This window comes from Heterocephalus glaber, unplaced genomic scaffold, assembly GCF_053883595.1.
Source record: "Heterocephalus glaber isolate CG9 unplaced genomic scaffold, H.glaber_assembly_v1.0 deba00001724, whole genome shotgun sequence".
In the NCBI taxonomy this organism is placed as follows: domain Eukaryota; kingdom Metazoa; phylum Chordata; class Mammalia; order Rodentia; family Bathyergidae; genus Heterocephalus; species Heterocephalus glaber.
In genome coordinates this window covers 2,948,905-2,976,867 of record NW_028258435.1, presented here as the reverse complement: position 1 = coordinate 2,976,867, position 27,963 = coordinate 2,948,905, and positions in this window count along the sequence as shown.

The following is a 27,963-nucleotide window of genomic DNA, read 5'->3' as shown; positions in this document are numbered from 1 at the left end:
CTGAAATGAACAGACGTTTCTCAGACAAAGAAGTAGAAATAGCAAATAAACATATGAAAAAATGTTCAAAGTCACTGGTCATTTGAGAGATGCAAATGAAAACAACACTGAGATTCCACCTCACCCCAGAAAGAATGACAGCTATCAAGAAATCAACCAATAACAAATGCTAGCGGGGCTGTGGGAAAAGAGGAACCCTGCTCCACTGCTGGTGGGAGTGTAGACTGGTGCAACCACTGTGGAAATCAGTATGGAGATACCTCAAAAAACTAGGACTAGAGGTCCCATTTGACACTACAATTCCACTGCTCGGGATCTTCCCCAAAGAATTAAAAGAATCATACCACAGTGATATATGTGCGCCCATGTTCATAGCAGCACAGTTTGTAATAGCTAAAACTTCGAAACAGCCCAATTGCCCATCAACTGGAGACTGGATAAAGAAAATGTGGGGTGTTTTTATAATATGGAGTACTAGTCAGCCATAAAAAAATGAGAAATTAGAGACATTTATAGCTAAATGGAGACACATTATGGTGATTCTCTTAAGTGAAATAAATAGGACACACGTGTAAACCCTGAATAATTTCTCTAGTGTGAGAAATTTAAAGTGTAAATAAGGACTAAAAGGTATAACAGATAATGTGAAATAGCAAGAAAAGGGGCAAAAAGGAAGGGCAAGGGGAAATGGGAGGGGTAGGGGAAAGGAAAGAAGGGAATGGAATTAATATGAGAAAATGAAAAAATGGAAACAAAATCTATGTAAATAGGGATGGAGGTATTGAAGGGAGGCCAGGTGAATGGGGAAAAAATAAGAACCAAGAGAGATTATGTAAACGTGCAAATTTCCAATGATGAATGTCACTATATTGTATATCTAAAATGTACCAATAAAATTAATTTTTAAAATGTTTTAAAAAGAACAATTCTCAGAATAAAGACTAAATTCATCCTGTGTCCCAGGCTTTCCTGGCTTCCCAAATACCATTATTTCTTTATTTTCTCTTGTGTTCTGACCTTTTGTATCCTTCAATATTCTTGTTTCCCTTCTGCTTTTGTTTTATTTTCTGGAACCAGGAATTGAACTCAGGACTTTGCGCTCACTGGGCAGGCTTGGTGTCATTGACCTGCATCCTGGCTCTCTGTTTCCCTTCTGGATTCTGCCTTTTCTTTTACAATTTCTCTTTCTATCAAATACTCTCAACACCACCTTGTAAGAAGGCACATGTAAGAACTGTGATGCTGGCATTAAAAATAATTTGCTCAGACAAGGAGAAGTAGAGTTACCTCATAATAGCTAAGTATTAGAAGCAGTTTTAATCCCATTGATAGTTGAATGGATAAAGAAAATGTGTCATATGTACACAGTGGAGCACTACTCAGCCATAAAGAAGGATGAACTTAATTATTTGTAGGAAAATAGATGTACCTTGAGACCATATACTAAGTAAAATAAATCGAATACAGATGGTTAAATATTATATGGCTTCCCTTACATGAGATACCTTTAATATAAGTAATTTAAAGAACAAAATAAAAGATAGATAATAGGAAACAGATGTGGCCTTTGTGGAGATGGGAGGGGCTCCGAGGATGGGCGTGGTAGGAGGTGGGGAGAGGGAGGTGAAGTAAACATGATTAAAATGTACCCCTTCCTCAAGGTGACTGTGATCATCATGTGTCACACCCACATCCTAACAAAGAAACCTTGAAAAATAAACACACAGAGTTTATTCCGGCAGCGTACAGAGTCAAGGAGGACATAGGTGAGTTACTAAGTGAGAAATCACGCCCTCTCTCAGGGTGAGAGCTTATTGGGGTCTTTATCCAAGTTTGGGGATAAGGACAAAGAGTGTAGGTGGAAATTCGGTAACTGAGAGTCTTTGTAAGGATCACCTCGCTTTGTGTAGCTCTCCAGGGTCGCCTGCATCGTGGCTAAGATACGTTTAGGGTGCGATGACAGGAAGTCACTTCCTCTCGCTTGCAGGAAGTCTCTTAGCTTCAGACGAGGCGGCCTCTACTCGCTAAGTCAGGGTGGATGGCTCAGGACTCGGGAAGGATGAACAGGCCTAACCTCCGGGGCTGGTTTTTATCCTGTGTGCCTTTGGTCAGTGTTGCTATACCTGCCCACGACCACTCCGTGGGAGCCAGGCAGGGAGGCCTTCACAGTTCCGATGTTGTGGATTTCAACCCTTGTGTTGCTAAAGGAAAGGCAGGACACGTCGTCTGGTCATCACCATGCTTCTCATTCCTTTAAGTCTCAGCCAAGTCCTCGCTGTCTCCGAGTCCTCTGAGCTAATGCTTTTTCTTATCAAACACCTTTACCCCGGTACATTTCATGTCCCATCCTGGCATTTGGCAGAGTTCACCTTTACATTTATGCATGACTATTGCACATAATTATTTACAGAGATCATGTTTACTTCCTAAGTCCATGTGGGGATTCACCTTATTTTCTTTAGTCCTAGCCTAATGTCTCCAAGAGGCATACTCTCTTTAACCATTTGCTTAATAGATACACTTCTAAAAATCCAATCAATGTTTCTTTTCCAAATACTTGCCTTCTGAATTGAACATCTCGTTTTATTTTGTATATGTTTCCTGAGAGAGTAACTATGTAGTCTTAAATTACATTCACCCGAAGTTTGCTTTGTATCTTGAATTCATGTGCAGTGAATGCAACCTAATTTAGCCTGTACACAAATTATAAGGGACCTTCACAGTATGTTCTTCTAACAAATCAGTGTGCCTCAGCCATACACAGCATCTGAGCTTCGGCCAATCACAAGTTGCCAAAAGTTCAAACCATTTGTCTAAGATAAGGCAAAAGTGCCATTGTTCCATGCCCTGATAGGAGAAATGTACAGCTTCATGAGCCAATTAAACTCCTTTCACAAGACTCTGCTTCTGTATGAGCTTCCTGCTGTCAACCTTTCCACCCTCTTCTGGTTCTAAGTGCTTCTCAGTTCAGAAATTGTTTTTACTCAAATGCCTGGGGATATAGCTCAGTGGGGGAGCATATTTTTAGCATATCCATGCCTTTGGGTACCGAAAAGGAAAATGAAAACTGCTAAAGTTGTTTGTTTTCTCAACTTTGATAATTTCACACATTATACTAGAAATTACCAATGTTTCTATGGATAATCAAAGCTATCCCACTGAATGAATTCACTTAATTGTATCTTATATGAACTGCATATTATAAAGTATAGCAATGATAGGTTTTTTATTCACTTATATGATGAAACACTTTACGTTATATTGTCTTCACAAGATTCTTGTGGAATTATTTGGGTACAGAAATATCCCCATTTTCAAAATGAGGACTGGAAGCTCATGGCCAGTAGGTCCTGCTACCTCTAAAAATGAAGTACTATTTTAAAAATGTTGGTATAATTAATGTTTCTTAGTTGCATCCAATTTCTCCATTTGTTATGTCTCTACTTGTTATGATTTCTATCAAAATGTTCCCCAAACCTTCAGGTACTCCTAGGTGGGGCTTTTGGGAGCCGATGGCTTCACGGGAGCCTGATGCTCACACTGGAATGGTCCACTGAGGAGTTGATAGCTAAATGTGATGTGGAGCCTGGTTGGAGGAGGTGGGTCCCTGAGGGCGTGGTCTAAAGGTTCTATTTCCCTCCTCCTCCCTTAGTCTCTCTCTCTCTCTCTCTCTCTCTCTCTCTCTCTCTCTCTCTCTCTCTCTCTCTCTCTCTCTCGGCTTCCTGCCTACCATGCCACAGACTGTTTCTCCTCTGCAATCTCCCTCCGTCATGGTGTCTTGCCTTGGAGCCTGACTGATACCTCTACAAATTGTGAGCCAAATTAATCTCACTTTCTTTAAGTTGTGGGCGTCAAGTATTTTGTCTAAGTGTTAGAAAGTAACTAAGACACTGTTATTTTCGATGCGTTAGAGGGTGGTTTATCTTTCACAGCTGGGAGAACATCCCAGACCAGAAGCAGGTGGTGGGGTTGCACCGTCGATGTCTTCTTGCTGGAGTTGATGGTGTTTAGGCTGCTAACGGGAATCGCCACGAGAGGGCGGAATGACCTATGAAACTCATTGTCAATGGATTTTGCTTCAAATTAATGAGAAGTGGGAGAGATGAAAAAAGAGAGGAGGCAGAGATTGCTTTTAAGTAATGAAATTCCAGCTATTTTAAATTCTGGCAGATGATCAGAAATTTAAAATACTTCTACTCAGTAGGCTTGACAAACATAAATTCTGAAGAAATGTGACAGTATTGGGGAGAAAACAGCGTGAGTGTATTTATTGATACATATTTTATATGCTTTTCCACCCAGAACGTCTTTTCTTGTGATAACCACATAGACACACCTTTGACCCAGGATAGGCACAGCTGGAAAGGTCTTCCCTCTTCTTCTGTCCCACACTCCCTCTGGTGTCCAGCTCAATGCTTATTTTTTTGGTATTCTTCCCTTCATGGTGTCAGCCCTCAAGAGAATTAATTCTTTCCCCTCATGAGCAGCGATAATTCCATTATACATCTGCTCACTGCATCCATATGTTGAGTGATTTTAAGGTGTCAGACACTGCTGAATTGAGGAAAATCCTCAGCTTGAAGCAACTCCAAGACTGGAGAAAATGAGAGAAAAGAAGCTAACAAAAGGGAGGGGGCATGCTTATTTACAATGGTTATTTTATAGATGAGATAAATGAGCATTGAGCTTGAGTAATTTGTCAAAAAGAAGACAGAGGTCAGGTGGCTTCCAATACCTGTGATTTTTCTTTTTCTGCATGCCAGTAAGATCATAGATTTTTAATTTCCTCCCAGCCCCTGGAGAATCATAGTAAATCCTCCAGTCATATGTATAGATGTATTGAAGCTTATTGGTAACTCATGGGCATGCATAGTAATTTGACTGAGTTATCTCTGTATTAAAAACTCTTGGGAAATCCTACTTGTAAGAAGTGATAACATTCTCTTGTACTCGATATAAGGTGTAAGTACATATAGAATTGTTAAAAGAAATTTAAAATTTGCAAGGGTTGGATACTCACTGTGTGATGAACCACGCTCTGAGTGTAGAATTGAGACCCAATTAAATCAATGTGGTGATCAGCCGCTAGGAGAACTTCCCAGAGCATGTCCCAGCAGAAGTGTTTTTAAAGGCATTGGAACAGGGGACAGATCTTTTGCAAATGGGAAGGGTGAAGAGATGGAGGGAGTGTGGGGGGAAAGGGGACTTATAAAGAGAAGATGTATTACATACATGCACAAACGCCCCCTGATGAATGTGGTCCTTATGTACTGAAATCACGGGCTAATAATTTTAAGGGAAATAAGGGCGGTGGAAGAAACCCTTGCAGAAATGGGGAGGAGTGACACAATACTAAGGAAACCTTTACAAGAAATACCACGTTGACACGAATTCAAAATGACCCATGACATATTTGGACAATTCACAGTGGTTGGTAGACACCAACTAAGAAAGTACTTGGAAACAGAGATTCTTCATTTAAAATTATTTTAGTCTAAATTTTATTAGATAACAAAAATAATAAAAGGCTCAACTTCCTTTGTCTCGAGCAAAGTATATATATAAAATGTAAACATACCTATATACATGTAAAATATATGAAATACACTTTTAATCAAGGCCTTCATATAGATTTATATTATATTTTAGTAAAGGAATAACTTTCCATGAAATTAAAATAAAGTGAATAGTCAATGATTTTGCAAAGTAGAAAGCAGATAGTGTGAAACATGAACAAGACATGAAATGTAACATCCTCAATAATTGTCTATTAGTATTCAGAGTCATGGGAAAATTGAAATTCATCTTCCAAAATGGTCATATTTGCTGCAAAAGCTTGGGCTGGCAGGGAGATGGCAAGCATGGATGAAAAATAAGTATTATTCAGGACTCTTTGTGGTTGTCAAAGGATGAATAGAGTCCTTGAAAGGATTAGATTGATTTATTTTTGTTTTTCTTCAAGTAAATGCTCTGAAAATAGCTTTCAAATAATAATAGTAGTATTATGGGAGATATTTACATCCAAAAAAATATAAATTTATGATCATGAATTTTATACTACCATGGAAATTAGACAGAACATAATATTATCAAATAAGAGTGAAATTGATAGATTTTCTGGAGACAGCTAAGAATACACTGTGTTGGGATAGCATGTGTGTGGAAAGATTATTTTTGTCATGTACATAGTTTTATAATTATGTGGAATATAATTTTCTTTTTAAAATTCATGGATCCAAGCTAGAGTTATTTTTATTGACACCGTAGAGACACCTAAGAGGTAGCAAAAATGAAAATGCATCTATTTTCCTACAAATTCTCTAAATGAAAGAGATCAGACAAGAATGTTAAATACAGCATTTCTCATATGAGAAAACCAAAGTGTCAGTCATTTAAAGTGCAAAATGAAATTGAGAAGGGGGGACTGGGAGGCAGGCTTTGTGGACATGGGAAGCTGTGAGGCAGACGGAGGGGCGAGATGCCGTGTGTCTGTAGACTGACTTCCCAAGAGAAATGCGCTTATCATTCACGGTGAACATATACTAGTAATTAAAAAGCAGCTAAGTCAGGCCCCAGCCCATGCGACTGGGTAGATCTTTAAAAAACACAGCACTTTCCTTCCTGACCATATTGGATGGTAGGCTGTGGCTGCCAAGAGAGCATGCTGGCTTGTTCTGGAAATGAACAGTTCCTGACTGTAGGTGTGAGACCTAAGAAATGATTGTGAGCCTTTTATTAAAAAATGAATAGTCTCAAAATGTGGTCACGGGAGTAGTTTCCATCCCCTGGAAGGACTGGGATCGCAGGGGACTTGGACAGCTTGGTTTGGGAACTTGCAAAGTTAATAATGGGCTTGAGGAGCCTGAAAACATGGGCACTGGGCTGAGGCTGAGCTGGCAGTGGGCACCACAGTTCAAGCCGAAGTGAGAGTCAGAGAGTCAAAAGCCACTTGTTCTGTCAAAAATGAGAGTACTAAGGATCTGGCAGTGCCTAGCTTGTGACCTTCAGAGTATTGAACTAAGATGTTTATTAATAGCTGCTATTATTGCTGAGAGAGAAGGTTTGGGGGATTATTAACTTCATCTTGGTGGCTCATGAACTGCACCCAGGTGTAAATGATGCATGGATTTAAATCTTTACCTCTGGCCGCTCCCTAAAGCATCTGACCTGTAGTCAGGGAAAAGAAATCTGCTCATTATTACTTTGTTTTTTTTTGTTGAAGTCCCAAGTTCAAATTGGAAAGTATTTGCTTTTTTACATTTGGTAGTATCATTGCCATTCTCACCTGGGCATGTTTTTAAAATTAGTCTCACCTCAAATTTGCTTCTCTGTTCACTTCTTCAGGTGTTTCTCCCATCAACTCTGGCTCTTTAGTCTCTTAAATCTGTCTGTTCTTTGTTGCTATTACAAGCAGGAACTTAATCTACACTTTCACAAATTCTCCCCTGCACAATCTTCAACATCCCCTTGGCATGATTATGACCCGTTTTGACCCGTCTCCCATGAGTGCAGCAGCTGTAACATTATTTATAAGACAATTGTTGGAAGATCTTGTTCCAGTACTCAGGTATGTCCGTGCATTCTTTTCTGCCTATGGAAAAAGGTCTGGATTCCTTAGCCTATTTTTTAATAACTTCAGATTTCAACACCTAGACCATCCTTCTTCTTTTCTTTTCTTTTCTTTTTTTTTTTTTTTTTGGCACTGGGGATCGAACTCAGGACCTTGTGCTTGCAAGGCAGGTGCAGTGCCACTGAGCTTAATCCCCAGCCCTAAACCTAGTACATACTTCTAACTTTATTTTTCATTTTTCTTTACAATAATTTGGCTTGAATGGGAATATTTATCTAAGGAAAATCACAGAGGAGTGCTGTGTTGTATATGGGGAGAGAAGGAGACCAGGGTGAGTGAGTTAAAATGGAAAATGAATAAACGATTTATAAGAAAGTAAACATAGCAGTAAGATCTTACACAGGGAGATTAGCTCAATTGCTAATATTTTGTGCTCTTGGAACTATAAAGTTAGAACTAGACATGACTGTCTCACTCCTCTAGGGGTTAAACCCGATGGGATGACAGCAGTTGAGGATTACCTAGGCTCAGTTAGTTACATAAAGAAGAAGAAGAGGGTTAACTCATTACACTGAGGAGAAATCATGTTAAAATGATATAAATAGAGCCCAGCATAGTGACACATATTTATAATCCCAGCACTCTGGGAGGCTGAGGCAGGAGGATGACAAATCCAAGCCCAGCCTGGGCAACTTAGGGACTTAATAAAATCCTGTCTCAAAGAAACCAAACCAAACCTAAAGAAACAGAAAAAAAAAAAAGGCTGAGGATGTATTCAGAGCATAATTGTTGGATTTAACCCCTAGCAATACAACACACACACACACACACACACACTTGATTGTAAACAGAATTTGTTTCCAGAATGACACAGGGTCTGATTATTTAACCTTGGGAAAAGATCTAGGGGGAGATTTGAAAGGTTGTTGATTCATAGGAAAAAAGTAAATTATGTGAGAATGCATAAGAATGTTATGTTAAGGGTTTAACTTGAGCTCTTGGCTTAGTGGGTTCTGAGTGAGGGACACATCTCTCTTCTTTGTCGATCGCAGGAGAGAGTTGCCATGTCTCTGTGCATATGTGTTCTCTCATCTGCTGTACCCATGATTGTTGCTCTACAGAAGAAAATGCTGATTGAAAATGTGTGACGCTTATGTTCTTACATGCTGCGTAGGTTGGATTTGTACAAGAGCAACAGTAGCCATGAATTGACTAGGTGTTTTCATTTCTGTATCCTTTTTAGGGGTAGTAGACTCATCAGCAGAGTCTGGAAGTAACAGGAATCCGAAGTTTTGGGAAGCAAACTGAACTATTCTTCCATCTCTGATATTTATCATATCATTCCTATGAACCTCTTCTCTCCCCATCTTTCTATTTCCAAGTCCTAGTATGACCAAAATTGGGCTGGGGATTTAGCTCAGTGGTTCTGCCATCTGCCTTGCAAGCGCAAGGCCCTGAGTTCAATTACCAACCAAAAAAAAAAAGTGTCTATTTCCAAGTCCTATATAATTTAAGTCTCTGGTCAAATTTTGCAATCTGTAGTACACATTTTGTGAATATTTTAAAGAAAATAATTAATAAATAAATGTAGATGAGAACTTAAATGAAGAAATAACCAAAGGAATAAATGGTGAGCTATATACATTGACCAGAAGTCCTGGGAGTAATGTAAAATTATAATTACTGTATCTTAGGTTTGTGTAAAAATGTAAACTTAATAATATTTACGAAACATTCTCTTAAAAAGTTTGAGTCAAAGAAAATAACAAATTGTTTCCAGATATAAATGTGTACAAAGATACATATACACACAGCAGACTTCTATGAGTACCATAAGAAGGAAGATAGAATCTGACCTTCAAATGTAAGGAAACTATTAAGGAATAGCTGAACTTTGATTATTAAGATAGGATAGGTTCTAATAGAAATATCTGCAAGGTTTGCTATGAATTTATTGAGTGGTAGGGTAAGAATAGGTTTATTTTTGGAACTAAAATATTTATAGAAAATTAAGGTCTACAGATTTTTGCAAAATGAATGTGCTTGAAGTATCCATAAAGTGTGGATAATACCACTCTATGCTCTATAAGAAATTGAAATGTGTGTTTGCTTTGGAAAATAATTTAATTCCACAGAATGAAATTTAACTGTTGATAGAAAATCTAGCAAACAAACTACTGAGTTCTTGAGATTAATGTTATGGCTGTGTTAACACTATATATTTAATATTGTATATTATGTTGTATAATGATATAATGTCATAGCCCTTGTTATCCCTGGGCTATTCCTTTATGTCATTATGGTGTGATTTAAAAAGCTATATTCTTACTTTAAATCCATGGAGTCATATTTGATTCTTTGTGTCTGTCACTTTCACTAGATAGACAGATGTAATCATTTGGAAATGCAATTTGAACACATTCCTATCTGACTTGCAAATTACTAATACTTTAAAGCAATGTAAATTTATCAAAAATGTTAGGAGTCGATTTAAATTCTATATTAAAAATCTATTGGCATCTGTCTTCCCGAAATCAGAGAAAAAAATTCTTCTGGGGTGAAGACAATGAAAAAATGGCACTGCTTAGAAAACATAAGGTTGAGTTCACTCAAAAAAAGTACAATTATTGTTGGGTCAGAAGCCACTTGGGAGAGAGACCACTGAATATTTGACCTTTGTGAAAAGATAAAAGTAGGAGAAAATTATTTTGACTGAAGAGGAAGGAGAGAGAGGACCTAAGCTAATGAACACTGTGTGTCTGAAGTTTTTCAATAGTTAAGAAATAGGTGTTGTCTCTTTATATTCTGTCCTTTGTGGTGCCAAGGACCAGAAGTATTACTGTATCCAGTACTCAAATGGAGATTAAATATGCAATACATGTGGCTCAATGAAGGCACAGAACAGGAAGGAGTGAACACTAGAAGCAAGGTTTAGGAACATGCACACACACAGAGTGTGTTCAAATCTTCAGCCCAACATTTTCTAGTTAGGAGACACTAAACAAGCAGCTTTGAGTCTCAATTTTCTTATTTAAAAAGAGAAAAAAACACATCCAAATCATTTTTATAGTGTAATTAAAACTATTCCTAGTATGGGTTTGAAGGGTTATTTCATCAATATCAGGTGATCAATATTTGAATATAATTTATATTTTAATATTTCTTTTCATTCTTAGACAAATATTTACTTACATTAAAATGCCAATTTTAAATTTTCACAACAGTTTGCTTTTTTGCTAGATCTAAGGTAAATGTAATTAAAAAATAATTTTATTGGTAAAATTTAAATATATAATGCGATCACATTCATTGAAGGGAGTTTGTACCTGTACATGATATACCTTGACTCTTCTTTTTTTCCCAATCCCCTTACCTCCCTTCAACCTCTCCTCTCCTTTGCAAAAGATTTGTTTCCATTTTTTCCTTCTTTCTCGATTTTTTTCCCTTCTTCTTTCCCCTTCCCCCTTAATTGGATGCACCTTGAGACTATATTCTTAAGTGAAATAAATTGAATATATATGTAAAAATATCAAATTGTCTCTCTAGTGTGAGAAACTGAATGGGTAAATAAGGACCGAAATGTATAATAGATAAGATGAAATAGGAAGAAACTGTTCAAAGAGAAAGGGAAACAATTTGCTTCTTGAGAGTGAGATTCTATCATTTTTTTCACTTTTTGTTCTACTCTGCAATTTTATATTTAGGAAACAATGTACTGTCTGGATCTTTATTGTTCCTATGACTGAACACTATGAATAAAGTGAGCAATACTAAGCTGGAATTAGAACAGTGTAGAAATTATCTGCATTGAATTCAGAGCAGTTATGGTCTAGTAATGCTGACTTGTTTCAGACCATTCATCTGGCTAAAAATAATGAGGAAATTTAGGAAAAAAAGATGAACAAAACTGAAGGCATCGGGGAGCTGCAAGACTAGGAGAATTTGCCAGGCCAGATCCAGAAAAAGGCAAGAAGAAGGCTGACCTGGGTGTTTGGGCCATTTACCCAATGAGGCACTTGTCATTTACGATGCAAGAATGGTGTCTGGAGGTTCAGGAGCCAGGCAGGACTTTCTCTGGCCACATAAAACTCAGGGGCACGGTGAGGCACTGGAGATTAGACACTTCCAGGGAGAAACCATTCTAGTTTTTTAAAGGTCAGGATATCTAGGTTTGGTTTATAGCCCCAAAGGGCTGTACTTTAGAAAGAAAATGTGGAGCAGAAATTGACTTCTCTCCAAGATTTAAATGTGACTTCAAATGGAATAAAGGCAAAGATTTTTTTTTTTTTGGTACTGGGGATCGAACTCTGGTTCTTGCGCTTGTGAGGCAGGCAGTGGAACCACTGAGCTAAATCTTGGGCAAGGCAAGGGTTTTTAATCTTGTTTCCTCAAAATCAAGTGCATGTTCTCTGGAAGAACAGGGCACTATTTAAAACTTTTAATTATTTTTATAATTTTTCATGTGTAATGTCTGACTTAAGTTTTCAATCATTCATTTAAATGAAAGACAGAATGTCAAGTAAAGGATGATATAAGAAATCTACATGGCATGCAGCTATTAGAGTTTTCAGAGACTTTCTAGTAACTATAACTATTATCTTCAACTCATTAAACAATAGATTCAAAAATTTGAAAGAGAATGAAAAAGTCTTCAAAAATCAAATCTCTATATAGACATAGAAGGAAAAAAATACATTCAAAACCAAAATCCCAAAGAATGTATTTAACAAAATATTAGACACAGGTGAAAAGAGTATTTGTTAGCTGAAAAGCAAAAGTATCAAGAACCAAACAAAGGGAAAGAATGCTATAGAAAATGTAGAAAAAATTGTATAAAGATATAAGCGACATTGTAAGAGGATCTAAAATGTGAATAACTTATAGAAGGAGAAAAGAAGTTGCAGAATAGTATGCATATTTTGGGAGTGCTATAAAGATGGAGAATGTCTCCTTTCTACAGAACTTTTTGTTCTCACTCTCTAGGGGACATTGGCTTAGAGCCATGTGTAAAGGATGGGTTCTAAGCCATGCTCATTAAGAAACAGTACAGCTGGTCTGTTTCTCTTTACCTAAAGCCCTCTCACTGTCTGGTGTGTAGCAACCAGAGATGCAATCCATACCCAGGAAGTTCAGCTTCCTTACAAGAATTACGTGATGAGGTTTAAAAGAAAACAGGGTAACAAAATGGGTGGTTCTAGATTATGTGTGACAGATTAGTTAATTTAACATGACCATGAAATGAAGCATCTTGTACATTTTCCTGAAAATTCTGGGTAAGAATTGCAATGCTTCAATTGGAAGCCAGATTTCATCAGAGCAGCACAACTACTGAGGTAGAGCCATGCATCCTCATATAGCATTGAAACAGAGCATGGTTTTGTGCTAAGTGCGATTTTAGCCACTCTTGTCACATAATAAGGAGCAGTTTTGTGAGATGATGTGTTCATTTGCATTGGTATTTTAATCTTTTTACCATCTATGTGCATCCTCCAATATTATGCTGTGTTCTATAAGCATATGCAGTAAGAATGTGTAATAGAGAATGTGAAATAGGAAGAAAAGGTCTAAAGTGGAAGGGGAAGTGGGAGAGGTAGGGGAAAGGAAAGAAGGGAGAGGAAAAAAGATGAGAAGAGGAAAAAACTGAAACAAAGTCTTTGTAAATAGGTAAGGGTGGGAGGCTTTGAAGGGAGGTAGGGGAAGGGGAAAAAAATAAGAACTGCGATATATCATGTAAAGGTACAAATTCCCAATGATGAATGTCATTATATTGTACACCTAAAATGTACCAATAAACTTAATAAATAAATAAATAAATACATGATATTAGAGAACTGCAGATGTAAACGTATTTTGGAAAAGTCATGTGATTGCAAACAATCACCATCTTGCTCTTATCTTCCTGCAATGGAAGACAGAAAATTTGCTAAGAAAAAAATCTGAAGTGGTAATAGGCAAGTCTTGAATGGGAAACAATGATGTCTGAATCCTATAAAAATTATTCATATAGGGCCGGGGATTTAGCTCAGTGGTTTTGCCGCTTGCTGCGCAAGCGCGAGGACCCGAGTTCGATCCCTGGTACAAAAAAAAAAAAAAAATTATTCATATGAACAGAAAAAATATATTAGTACCTCTAGCCATTATTCAAAATATTAATTAATAAGTAACATCTTGTATAGTGCCATACATTTTACAATAAATTTTTTAAATCAAATTGCCTAAATACAGAGGGTCTTTGCAAAAATTACTAAATGATGATTTGTATGTACTTGAGTGACTCTGTAGGTTGGAGAAGAATAAATGTTCCGAAAGTCTTCCAGACTTTCTGTGTTGTTTAAAAAGTGGTAAAAGTATTCATTTATATCTCTATCATACTCAATTAAGAGAATAGTATATGAAAGAAAAAGCTAATATCAAATGGAAGGAAAACAGAACCCTAAAATAATTTATCAAAATGCTGTGTTCTGAAAATGTGTGTCCTCCCCAAATGTACATATGGAAATCGTAATTTCTAAGGTGATGACGTTAAGAAATGCAGTTTTGGGGGAGGAAATGAGGCCATGAACCTGGCATCCTCATAAATAGATAATTTTCTGATACAATAGTCCCAAGGGAACTTGTTTACTGTGAGGAGTCAGTGAGAAGTCACCATCTATGAATCAGGAAATCAGCCCATACCAGACACCAAATCTGCTGTGAATTGATCTTGGCTTTCCCAGGCTCCAGAAATGTAAGAAACAAACATCTGTTGTTTGTGAGCCATCTGGTATTTTGTTTTGGTAGCCCAGATGGACTAAGATACAGAAGCAGAACAAAAAGAAAAAAGGAACATAGAATGGGTAAACTGAATGTTATCTGTTTTCTAAACACAGTTAAAATGGTAGACTCAAGCCTAAATGGATCAATAATTACACTAATTGTGAATGAAATGTATTCCAATTAATGAAAATATTTAAAACTGCATAAAGAGGTCAAATCTAATCATAGCCTCCTTGGAAAGGTTGTACCTTAAATATAGTGATTATGGTGAATATTGTTTTACTCTACTGAGATCCCCTGTTCTGGCCTTTGGTACCATGTCAAACCTGTGGGACTACAGACCAATAGCTCCACCTTGTACTGGGGCATTCCCTTGAATGCAGGGAGTGACACTGAATAAGGTCATACACCTCTCTCCCTAAGTCAAGGGCCAATGATATCTGATGTGGGGATGAATCCTTGATTCTCTTGCCTTAATTTGGGCAATCAAGGAGGATCAACCCATCTCCAAATCCCCTTTTGACATGGCAGCCATCTTCTCCCTCCCATGAATCTTATCCTGATCCCTTCTTTATTGGTATATCTTTTGAACACACACTCCATTAAAACATGATGGAACTATCTCCAGTCTATTTGCAGGATGTCTAATCTAAAACAATGAGGCAGAATGGTTGAAAGTAGAAGATCCCACAGTAGTCTACTGGGAAAGAGTCAACCGATCTTGTATCTAAGAAATTTTTCTTGTAATTTGATTTTTCTACTAATTATTCACAGATGTTCTTGCATACTCTACATATGTCATGACAATATCTACAAATGACATGACAGTCTTATGCTTCAATACATATAATGTTTATTTTGTTCTCCACTGGGTTGAACCTGAGATACATATCCTATTAAAACGGAGCATGTATCCATCTTTTCCTGGCTCTTGATATCAAAGAAAAAGACTTTCAACATTACACAGTCAAGTATGATGCTCTCCCTTTTTCATTTCCAGAGTCTGTCTGCAGGGTGCCTAATCTAAGACAAATGATCCTGTATCAAAACAAAATGTCCCTTGTGTTTTATTATGTGTGTAAGTGCATTATAGTAAACAGATAATCCTCTGAACTTTATCATTCTGTTAAGGTGGCGAGTTACAATGATCTGAAACAGAGATCTTACTTTACCTGGTTGTGATATATACTTTGCTGCAGTTGCTCGCTAATATTTTCCTCTGGACTTTAAAATCGTATTTGTGAATAAGAGTAGCCTGTGATTGTTCTTTTTTGCATGCTCTGCATAGTGTGCATGTGTATGTTTAAATCATCATTATGGTAAATATGGAAAAAAGAAAAAACGCTAACCTAACAGGCACAATGGCTTTTCTTTCTTTCTCTCTTTCTTCCTTTCTGTCCTTTCCTTTCTTCTTTCCTTTTTCACTCCTTCCCTTCCCAGAAAAACACGGAAGTTTGGTATCATTTCTTTACCTATTCATTTATATGGTCAGTTGAGTCTATTTGAGCCTGAAGTCCTTTGTGGGATGATTTCAGTTAAGAATGACTTTATATATTTATAACTAAACCAATTATCCATTTCAATGAAATGGCAAATGTCAGAATAGTACCCTTTCTCACACACACAGGAGCAATCCTTCCCTAGACAAGTCAAGAAAGAACTCTGCCGTCCACTCCATGTGCAATGACCTGTCTGCCCCGTTTTGCTGAGCACTGCTTCCATTCTAAACATCCTTGCATCCCAGGGAACTACAGCGGTACCTTGGTTTATGAACTTGGTTTGTTATATGATTTGGGGGCAGATGGCCGAGGTTGTGTTTGTCACCTGATATGGAGTTTGCGAACCAAAGAAAAATTCTGTTGAACACTTTTGTTTGAGAACCTGTTTGTTTGGGAACAGAAGCATCTCTGAACTGAGGTATTACTATAAATCCTCAATCCCAGGAAAACCATGAAATTTAATTATCCCGAAGTGTTCCATTTGGCAACTCAAAGACTAAAGCATCTCTGTATGAAGTATAGCAGGTGTGAAATTGACTTAGCGATGAAAACAAAAAGGAAACAATGTTGCCAAGGTCAATAATAGATATTTAAAATGGGATATGAGACACAAGCTGTGCCCAGTTAAGGTTTATACAAGAATATAAATGTAAATAATTATGCTCTCATTTAAAGTTAAACTCTAAAAACATATTTCTAAATTTACAAAATGTGTTCCATGTATATAATTAAGGGCACAGATTATTTTGGGGAAAATCAACTCAGAATGATAAACAACGAGAAAATCTTGGCTAAGTTATTCCTTAAAATAACAATAAAACAGCACAATATCCTAATGAAAGGCAAGAAATCTATAGAATTTACCCAAGATTTAATACAGTGTCAATGAAAATTATAATTTTTAAACTTCAAATCGGTGAATAATTGCAAATTTTACAGGAGAGCCAAGGGTTAAAAAGAGCTGAGACATTCCTAAAAATCAAGCAGCCAGAATAAGAACATATGAAATATAATAATTAAGCTGCAGCAGGCATGTTGGTACACGTCTGTAATTCCTGAACCCTGGGAGGCTGAAGCAGGAAGATTGCAAGCTCAAAGCCAGCCAGCGAAACTTAGGGACTTAATGAGATCTTGTCTCAAAATAAAACAATTTAAAAAGGTTGCAGATAAAGCTCAGTGCAAAGGCCCTGAGCTCAATCCCCAGTACCACATACACAAGATAGCAACAACTGGAAAAACCTACAACCTACAGATAGATGGAGATATTAATGAAAGAGAATATGTACATTGATATATTCTAAGAGAAGTACACAAGATCTTCCCACAGCCATGCAGCTCTGGTCCACACTGCTGCTTGCCAGGATTTGCAGGCTCTTACTGATGGTATGGGGTGGGCCTCTGGCTGATGCTTGTGCCCAGAAAGAATAGCTGCTAACATGAAATCAACCAATAATGAATGCTGGGGGGCTGTTCGGAAAGTGGAACATTGCTCCACTGTTGGTGGAAATGTAGACTGGTACAACCAGTGTGGAAATCAGTATGGAGATACCTCAAAGAACTAGGACTGGAAGTCCCATTTGACCCTGCTATTCCACTGCTGGGGATCTTCCCCAAAGAATTAAAAGAATCATAGCACAGCGATATATGTGCACCCATGTTCAAAGCAGCACAGTTTGTAATAGCTAAAACTTGGAAGCAGCCCAATTGCCCATCAACTAGAGAATGGATAAAGAAAATGTGTTTTTTTTTTAAATAAAATGAAGTACTACTCAGCCATTAAGAATGAGAAATTACAGACATTTATAGCTAAATCGATGCATATTGAGGCCATAAGCTTAAAAGAAATAAATAGGACACACATGTGTAAATACCGAATAGTTTCTCTAGTGTGAGAAACTGAAAATGTAAATAAGGACTAAAAGGTATAATAGATGATGTGAAATAGGAAGAAAAGGGGCAAAGGGGAAGGGGAAGTGGGAGGGCTAGGGGAAAGGATAGAAGGGAATGGAATTAATATGAGAAAATAAAAAAATGGAAACAAAGTCTCTGTAAATAGGGAGGGGTAGAGGGGTTGAAGGGAGGGCAGGGAAATGGGGAAAAAAATAAGAACCAAGGTAGAGTATGTAAAGGTGCAAACTCCCAATGATGAATGTTGTAATATTGTATACCTAAAATGTACCAATACAATTAATAATATAAGAAAAGAGAAATATACAGAATTTTGGAGGTAATAGTAAAATATTTCTTAAACCAGGCATGGTGATGCACGCCTATAATCCCAGCACTGGGAAGGCTGAGCCAGGAGGATCAATGTGAGTTCAGTGCCATCCTGGGCTCCATAATGAGTTCAAGGTCAGCCCGAACTTCACAGTGAGACCCTGACTCACAAAAAATATTTATCGTTTAGGGTAGATAAAGTTCAAATGTCATGGTATCATAGTCTTTACACCTCAAGCTATTTTCCAAGGATGCACACAGCAATATCTGTAGTTCTAATTATAATGCGATGCTGACACCCTTTAACTGAGTGCCTGTATCTGTGTTCCCTATTTTAACCTGGCTGAAACTTTAAACAGGCTTCTATCAAAGGAATACCATAGCAATGCCTCAAGGTCCCACTTCAGGCTAGGTCATAACAGAAGATATGACTCCTCTCTTTCCTCCCTCTCTCTTCTTTGTCAAAACTAGTGATTTGAGACACAAAATCACCTTGCATATGTCTACCATGACCTCAGTGCCATGGTCCTGCAAAGACCATGTAGGGAGAACATGGAGAGAAGCAGTGCCAACCAGGAAAGCCCAGCTGCTCCAGTTCTGAGCTCTTTGAACCACGCTAAATCAAATGCTAGAGGTGTGAATGGAGGAGCTATTCAGTGATAGCCATGCCACCACCTGCCTTCCAGCCCAGGGCCAGACCTTGGAAAATGGAAACAAGTCATTCCCAAAGTACTCCGCTTGAACTTCTGAGACAGCAAATGTTTCATTATGATAAATGGTTGTTTCACATATCTTTGGGGGTAATTTGGCCATATAGCCACAGTAGCTGTTATATAGCTTTCTACACATTTTAATACATTGCTGCATTTATTAGGTATTTTACACCTAATGAAAACTATGTAAAAGTAACTAAAGAATACTGAGAACTAAAAACGCAAATCTCAAGGCATTGTATCCTCAGCTAATAGATTTTAAACTGTAAAATCCAAAGGAAACACAAAATTTTTAGTTATAAAAGAGCTTTCTGAAATTTTACCAACTCATTATAAAGCAAATTGTATCACTTTTTCCCCAATACGTTCCCATGGTAACTTGAAATAGATTGTATGTGAAATTAATTTGAAAATTATTAGGAAAACTAATACATTATTTTGTACGTGGAGACTTGGTTCCTGACAAACTCAAAACACTAGTTTTCTACCTTCTTCTTGGAAATTACCCAGTTCTCATGGCCTTCAGTATTTAGCAAGCAAGCAGTTTTCTTTAGTTGAGGTAGAAAATGACATTAAAAGTCAAATCTGTATTTCCAACATCCTTCTTCCTCATTCCATTTTACTTTACAACATTTTTAGCATGAGCTGTTTACATTCAGATAGATTTAGATTTACGAGCATCTCACATTCTATGCTTCTATCTCTCTGTATTCTTGAAGATGAGATGGCTGTCTTCATCACTTTCTCTTTACTGGAAACAGTAACTGAGACACAGAATTTAATGGAGGAGACATGCATTTGGGTTTGTGTTTTCACCCGATGTTTAGCTTGCTCCAAGGCAGAAATGGCAGGGCCAAAGGGTCTTGTGGAGGAAGGCTGCTCACATCATGGTGGACAGGAAGCAGAACGAGAAGGGAACAGCTGAGGAGGAAGCTGCACCATTCCAGGTCGTGCTCCTAGTGACTGCCCCTTCCCTTCGGACTCCACCTCCCCACAGCACATTCACATTCAGAGAGAATCCACTATGAGTATATTGACCCCAGGATCCAATCACCTTCAAAAGTTCCACTTCTGACCACATGAGCTTTTTGTGGGACATCCTAGATCTAAATCATAACAATGACCCTAGCCTGCATAGCTTACATAACCTAATACTTTCCTTGTTCCTTACTGATGTCATATTCACCTTTCAATAAATGACTCAAAATTTTTCAGTCTCATTTCATTTATGGTTTTAGAAATAATTTTAGCAAATAATGATGCTTCTCTTTTGAGATGTACTGGTTTGAACATCACAATTATATTAGTTTGTGTCTGATCATATTCCTTAATTGTCTGACAAAATGCAGACTGGTGCCATAACATTTATATTTTATGTGTATTGATAGTGTATCCTTAAAAATGCAAAATATTTAAGATATCTAATAATGGTACCCAATGTTAATAATGACATTTGATAATAAAAAATTTGTAAATATGGGAAAGTATTGACCATTATGTGTAACATCAAAAGTAAATATATAAAACTTAATGTGCAATAGAATATCAACCACATAAAAAAATAGTCATAAAGATGGGAAGAAAATATATTAAACTACTGAGATGGTCATCTGAGTACTGCGATTATAAGGGCTGGTTTGTTTCCTCAAACATTTTCTTGCTTTTGCTGGGTTTTTTTTGTTTTGTTTTGTTTTTGACGTGAGCTATAGTGGAAAAAAAATTTACCAATATATGAAGTACCAGTCCTCCAAAAGTGAAAAGAACTCCTTTTCAGTTAGGAAATACATTTTAGGTTAGAAACAGGTTATTTAACAGTATATTTATAATTTTCCCTGTATACCTAAATTCAATTCAGGTTTTATTTATATTCTGAGAATTTCCCTGATAATATTTACAGTGTGATAATATTTACAGTTTTCTGATTGGTATTTGTTTCAGCACAAACATCCTTTACTGAGTTAGCACCTAATTCCTTAAAGAATGGAAACAGGCAATGACAGAGGTGATGTTAACTTAATGATATTAAAATACTGAGTGTTGCTTACATGCCGATCACACTTTGTATGCATAATCATATTATATGTCAAAACATTCACATAGCTCAGGAACTATTCTTATCATGATTTTGAAGACAGAAAAACAGTTTAGGTAGGAAATGGTTTAAGTAACTCACAGTGGTCACTCAGTGGTATTTGTTAGAGCAGGATCCCAACCAAAGTCCATGGATTCTGGAAGCCAGGTTATGAAACACTACACGGCATTATCTTCGTCTCATGCTTTGACCTTCTTCTTGTGCCTAGTGCAAAGTCCTTCTTTAAATGTTGTTGCTTAATGTGGGATGGCTGAGAGCTACCTATCTACAATTTTTTTAAAAAAGAAACAAAAATAATTAATGAGGCTTTGGATATATGCTCCTAAATGTATTTCCGTATAATTTAACATTTTCAAAAGAATCCCGGTCAGCAGAGGAAATGATAACCTCCTAATTGTAGTAGCCCCTGGTGCACATTGCAATGGGAGAATTATGTTTTTAATTTCATGACTCAGTGGCATCTGTAACGATGTCTTATAATTTCCCGTTTTAAGTCCAATTCCTATCCCCACTCCAACAATATATTCTCTCTAAAGTGTAATTGTTATTCTATTTTCTAGAATAAAAGCGCACAACAAACAGACAAATTGACATGGCAAGTCACCAACCAAAAACAAACTAAAAAACACTGTAGATATCACATTTTATTTGCAGTGATGCAAATAAAAACTTTTTACAAATGACAGCTTTATTCACGTGTAATAAGAAAAGTAACATTTTCACTCAACCTCAGTAGGTGATGAGTTTTTAGATAAATGTGTGGATTGATGTAGCTTCAAGCTTTCTTGTGAGTTCTTTGTTGGTTTGTTTGTTTTTGCACTGAACCTTCTTCTAATTCTTTGAGGGAGAATTATAGTTCTTTCACTTTTATTTACAAAAGAAAATGTAAATATCTCTATCAGCAAACAAAAACTGCCTTTGCTACATTTAAATTAATAATTTAACTTGTTACTTAGATTTTAGGCAAAAGTATGTAAAATCATCTATAGATACCCTGCATGGCATTGCTTCATGTATTTAGAACAAAAAGGGGTCCAGGAAGTTATGGTGAGAAAATAAGATTAATTTTAAAAAATTTTTATTAGTACATATTTGCAGTACATAATGTTTACATTCATCTTAGGGGATACAGTACTTAACATTATATTTCTTTTTATTCCAATAGTCCTCCTCTATCTCTAGCTTCCTTTATTTGGGCCCCAAATTTTTGCAAAAATCTATCTTCCTGATTTCTATCATAAGTCTCTTAATTTCTTTGTTAATTTGTTTGTAATTTCAGTTTCTCATATAAAAGAAACTATGCAATATTTAAGCTTGTGTGCCTGATTTATTTCATTTAACATAATGGTCTTAGGAAACACCCATTTTCCTACAAACAACTCAAGCTTATCCTGAGTAGAACTCCATTGTGTGTAAGTACTACATTCTCTTTATCCATTCATCCACGGATGGACAAATAGGCTGCTTGCAATATTTAGCTATTATAAGTTATGCTACCATAAACATGGATATACGTGTATCACTGTGGTATGATGTCTTTAACTGTTTGGGAAAGATAGCAAGAATGGGAATAGCTGAGTAGGATGGAATTTCTAGTTTTAGCTTGGGAATCTTCATACTGATTTCCACAATGATTATGATCATATCAGTTTACATTCCTACCAACAATGTCAAAGGATACCTTTTTCCCTCCAGCTTTGCCAGTATTCATTATATTTTTATTATTATAATCATTTTTTCTATCACTTCTCGGCCTTTTGGCTAAGATCGAGTGTATAATCATTCTTTCTGGCATAACGTAGCAACTCAATGTTGTTTTAATTTGTATTTTTCTGATGGTCAGAGATGTTGAGCATTTTGTCATGTATTTATTGACCATCCAAACTTCTTCTTCTGAGAAGTGTCCACATTTCAATTGCCCATTTTAAAAAATTTTATTTTTTATCTCAGGGGATGTGATCTTTTTTAGTTCTTTGTGGATTCTAGATATCAGACCTCTGTCAGAGGGGAAGCTGGAAAAAATTTTCCTATTCCATGGGTTGCTTCTTCACTTTATTGATTGTTCCCTTTTCTGTGCAGAAGATTTTTAAATTTGGTATCATTCTATTTCTTGATTCTTGATGCTATTTCTTATGTAATTGGGGTTCTGTTCAGAAAGTCCTTGCCTATGCCTATGTCTTTAAGAGTTTAACCTATTCTATCTTTTAGCAGATTAAATGTTTCTGTTTTAAGATTTAGATCTCTGGTCCATTTTGAGTTTTAAAATAAGATTGATTTTGGTGGAAAGCAAGAATAAGTGTATGTGCAGCAGCAGCTTCTCTGTGCTAAAGAGGTTGAGCTTAGACACTGAAATGAGAAGCAGACCCATACATCTGTTCACAACACAGGAACTGAAACATGGAGAGGGAACTCTATGGATGCGCTGATGTGTTCTACAGAGCAGGAAGTGCACTATCTAGTGATCTATGTACTTCGTACATCAATTTTGTGGTTAATGACATTTCCCATGGGAAAAATCTTCCTTGGATACATTCAACTGAGAGGGATACATTAATATAAAGCACAGTAAGTGTATTATTTCCAAGTACACAATTTTCTTTGAATTTCCAGACTTACTGGGAAACAGCCTCAGACTCTAAAATTCAATGCAGAACTCTGTTTTAACATAAGTGATTTAAGGCAGCAGTTAATTATTTGAATTAGTATCTAGTTTTTAAAAGTTATCCATATGAAAGAGCAATGAGGACATACCTTAAAGTAATAAGCAAGTTGAATAAAGATGTCATAATTTTACCCGGAGTGATTTTTGAATGATTTATTATTTAAAATTCGTGTCTGTGACCTTGGTTTCTGAATTGAAGAAGGAAAAATAATATTGTTTTCAGAGATTTTACTCTTTCATTGCAAAAGTTTTGCTTGAATGTATATTTTGGATGTCGAATGATCTCATCTGAAATGGTACAAGCTCCTACACAGTAAATCTATGAAACAGAATGAGGTGAATGCTAGAAAAATTTTACTGCTAGTGGCAATCTTGAGTCACTCTTTCTTAATATACCAGTTGACATTTTGTGTGCAGAATTCATGTATTTCTAATAGTGCCCATAAAATGTCAGCCTGTTCGGAACACTGAGCTGCAGGGCACCAGTGCTGGCAGCGGACACAGTGGGCAGTGCTTCCCAATCCCATGCCACTGGCTGGAAGGGTCATGGGTACCTGCATGTGTGCAGACAAGTGCCAAATGCCATCCCCAATTCTGCTGTCCAATTTCCCCCCAAAACTGAACTTGAAAGTCTACATTTTTCTTTTTGAAAGTTCTGTACCAAAAGTGGCGAAGCAAAAAGAAAGTTACATTCTGCATTACAGTATTTGAATTGAAAGAGACTTTTAAAATTGCAATTGAATAAATCCCTTCCATTATCAATCAAAACAACTCATTTACCTCTAACAGTTTTCCTTCTCTTCCTCATACTCCAATCCTTCACACACACCACACACACGTGCATGCACCCACCCACCCACAACTACTCTATAAACGCTAAAGTTTTTTGTTTGTTTGTTTTGCTTTTTGCTGGCGAGAACAGTTGAAGTTATGTAAAAATATCAGATTTGTTCAAAGATTTCAAAAATTTATTTTTGTTTAAAACCTCACTTTTCCATAATGAAATGTTAACTTCTTTAAGAACCTAGCCCGAGTCCCCTGAGTAGTCCTAGGATTTCTGAACTTTGAGTGGCAACCAAGAATATTGCCTAAACATAGGAACTCATGAGACAGGCTGAATGGGATCCCAACTCACTAGCTGTGTGGCTTTGGAAAGCCATTTCATCTCTGTGACTTACTTACTGCATCTAAAACTGCAAATGACGCTGCTAGTGTCTACTTAATAGATTGGGTGTGAAGCTTAAATGAGTTTATCATTTATCATTTAAAATGGACATCAAGTTCATGTTAACAGTGATGGTTAAACCCGGAAATGAGTCCTTGCCTTCAAAGAACTGCGCCCAGAGGACCACACGGAGGTGACAGGACACCCATGCTCACAGGTTCTGAAACAGCAAATTCCCTGGAGCACATGCTGTCCTGTGGTCCTTGTGAGGATCACGCGGGTCTAACTGACCCGTGGACAAAGTTGAGCATCTTGGTCTTCTGGAAACTACTGGAGCCACTACAACTCTTGAAACGTGCCATGCTTGTTGGCAACACTGTGGAGAACTTCTGTTCTGGAGCACACTCTGCTCTGATTTTCACCCTTCTGGTGGTAGGAGGGGAAAAACCGCTTCTCAACCTTGAAATTCAATGTTTGAGTCGAAATCGACCCCCGATTAGTTGAACCAGTATTTAATAAAATATTGATGTGGAAGAGAAAAGTTACCCCAAAGATCTATGCATGTAAAGAGATTGTAAATTTTCCGCATATTGAGACTTCGCATATTGTTGAGAGCAATGTCCTTTGAGTAAATAAAATTGGGAATAAAATTACTGGATCAGAGCAAGTTTTGGAAAGTAAGAAAGTAGAGAACAGAGAAGGAGTCATGTCAAACTCCCTTTATGTAACTTTGGCAAAGTCCTATGCTGTGATCCTCATTCAGTTTACAGCACCAGCACACACACAGACATACACACACACACAGACACCCATTTAGATTGAGCAGTGATATGGAGTTTTTCACTTTGCATAGAACTTAGACTTGAGCAACAGAAGCCTGTATAAGTTCTGTGCAGCTCTAAGATCTTACTTACACTCTCTTAGCCTCAATTGCTGCACTGTAGACACTAATTTTTGCACCACAAAGTTTCCGTAAGGACAATCATCCTGTATGTTCAAAAGTTCTCAGGAAATTGGGGTAATTTTTACTGATACAAAATATCACCAACCCTCTCCTAGTATTGTTATGTGCATTTGACAGAAACACAGTTTTTTAAAGGACTGTGACTTTAAGGCACACAGAAATCTTCCCTGATTTTCAAAATAAGCAGTTTGCAATTAATGGTATTTAGGATTCTTATGCCCCATGCCTATAAAGAAAATGTGACTTCCTTAAGCCCATCTATAGAAATGCTTAGTATGAAACTTAGTATATAAATATTCAGCGAATGCTTTTCAAAGGCTATGTAAATTGTCTTTCTAAAATATAAATACGTATGAGAAGAGAAAAATCAAGGACTCAACCAGATTGCTGTCTTTGTGTTCTCAAACAATATGCTTCTACCAAGGAGGATAATGAGGTTTTCTATTTGCATTGCACCTGTTTAAGCAGGCTTAGGCAGAGAAGGAAATGTACCTCGTGCCAGTGGTCTGGGCTGCAAGGTGTTGGGAACAATATTGAGAACAGTCCAAAAAATTGGCCTTTAATGTAGCTGAAAGAGGTCTGTGGATATACTATTTCTAACATTTGGTTTGGTTCCTTAAAATCAACAAAGTGCACATCCAACTTTGGTTTTTATTTCCTACTGCTGACTACAGAGGTTGGCAGATGCATTTTTTTTCTATTCATTCAGAAAAAAATTACAATTATCTCTAACATATGCTCAGAATTTTACTAATTGTGTATTTTTTGATACAGTATGTGTCAAAGATTTGGAGATGGTTATTTTGTGAAAGCATTCAGTAAGATTCTAACTTCCTGCAATGCAGGTGATACCTTGCAACTGTTGGCCAGTTTATCTTTTAGATGTTTTAAATGCTTTAAAATGTACATATTAATGTCATTCATTTATATAAACTGACCATAAATTGGTTGAGATTGATATTAAGGTAAACAAGCTTCTAATTAATTCTTGTCTTTAAGACAACAGGAGTGGAAAAGAGAGTTCAAAAGAGACTTAAATGGAAACATAAGAGTTTTGGTATAAACTAGAACTGGGTCCAAGTCTCAGTTCTGCTCCTTATAATTGCTGTGAAAATTTGAAAACCTTGTATCACCTGCTTATGTTTCACATCTCCGTCTGAGGAATGGGTAAAAGCATGATTATCTTGTAAACATTAAAATAAGAATCCAAACAAAGGTGAACTGCAAAGTTGCTTAATATGTTAGTTTTCTTTCACGTACTAATATTTCCACTATCTTTAAAATAGATAAGTATACACGTGTGTGTGTGTGTGTGATTATATGACTACCTACTGGAATTTAATTGGAGGTAATTATATTTTAACAGTTTAAGTCATTTTAAAAGTACCACTTAAAAATTTACTCAGTCAGTCATTTGATTGAGAATTATGTCTTATACTAACAAATGATTAAAGTCAAAGAGTGAGCTGTCATCGTGGAGATCATACTAGACTTAATAACTGACTGCAGAAGAATGTCTATTATTAACAAGTAGAGAGACAGAAGTATTTTTTCTTTTGTCCTTAATAGATGGCGAGACTTTCATTCCGATACTGGGTAGGACCCAGCTTTAAACTTGTTTTGCAAATGATTTTATTATGAATGTCTCATAAATCTCATTTTGGGAATCACTCAAATATGTCATAAATAATTCCCAACTAAGCATATGATGGCAGTGAAACATGCAGTGACATTCATTTGAAGTGTAAAAGAATTCTTGAACTTAATAAATCAATATTTATTAAGTCACCATTCTGGGTAAGGAAGTCTGCCAAGTATAATCACAGATGAAGAGATGTCTAAGAATGTGTGCCAACCTAACTCCAGCTGGAAATACAAGAAAGCAAACAACAACTAGCTAGATAATTTGTTTTCCATTGTCAATTATGAAGCTGTCATGCATTCTAATGCCATTACGCTCCATTTTAGTATCTTACATTAATGAAATTTTTACTTGGTCCAAGGAGTATAAACAATGTCATTCAGACAAGAGAAGAGGCATTTTCTTATATTTTTATTGGTATGATCTGACAGGATTTCTGCTCTCTTTGTCACTTTCTCATCCCTGGGGCAAAATATTTGACACCTAGAACTTAAAGAAGGGGAAGTATTTTGGCTCATGGTTTTCAGAGGATTCAGTCCACAGTCAGGTGACTCCAAGGCAGAAGAGCTTGGGTAGAGGAGAGGGGCTCATGGCACTGTGGAGAAGAAGCAGGGAGCAAAGGGAGGAACCAGGAGGCAGATAAACCCTCCCAGGATACAACCCCAGGACCGGCTCACCCCATC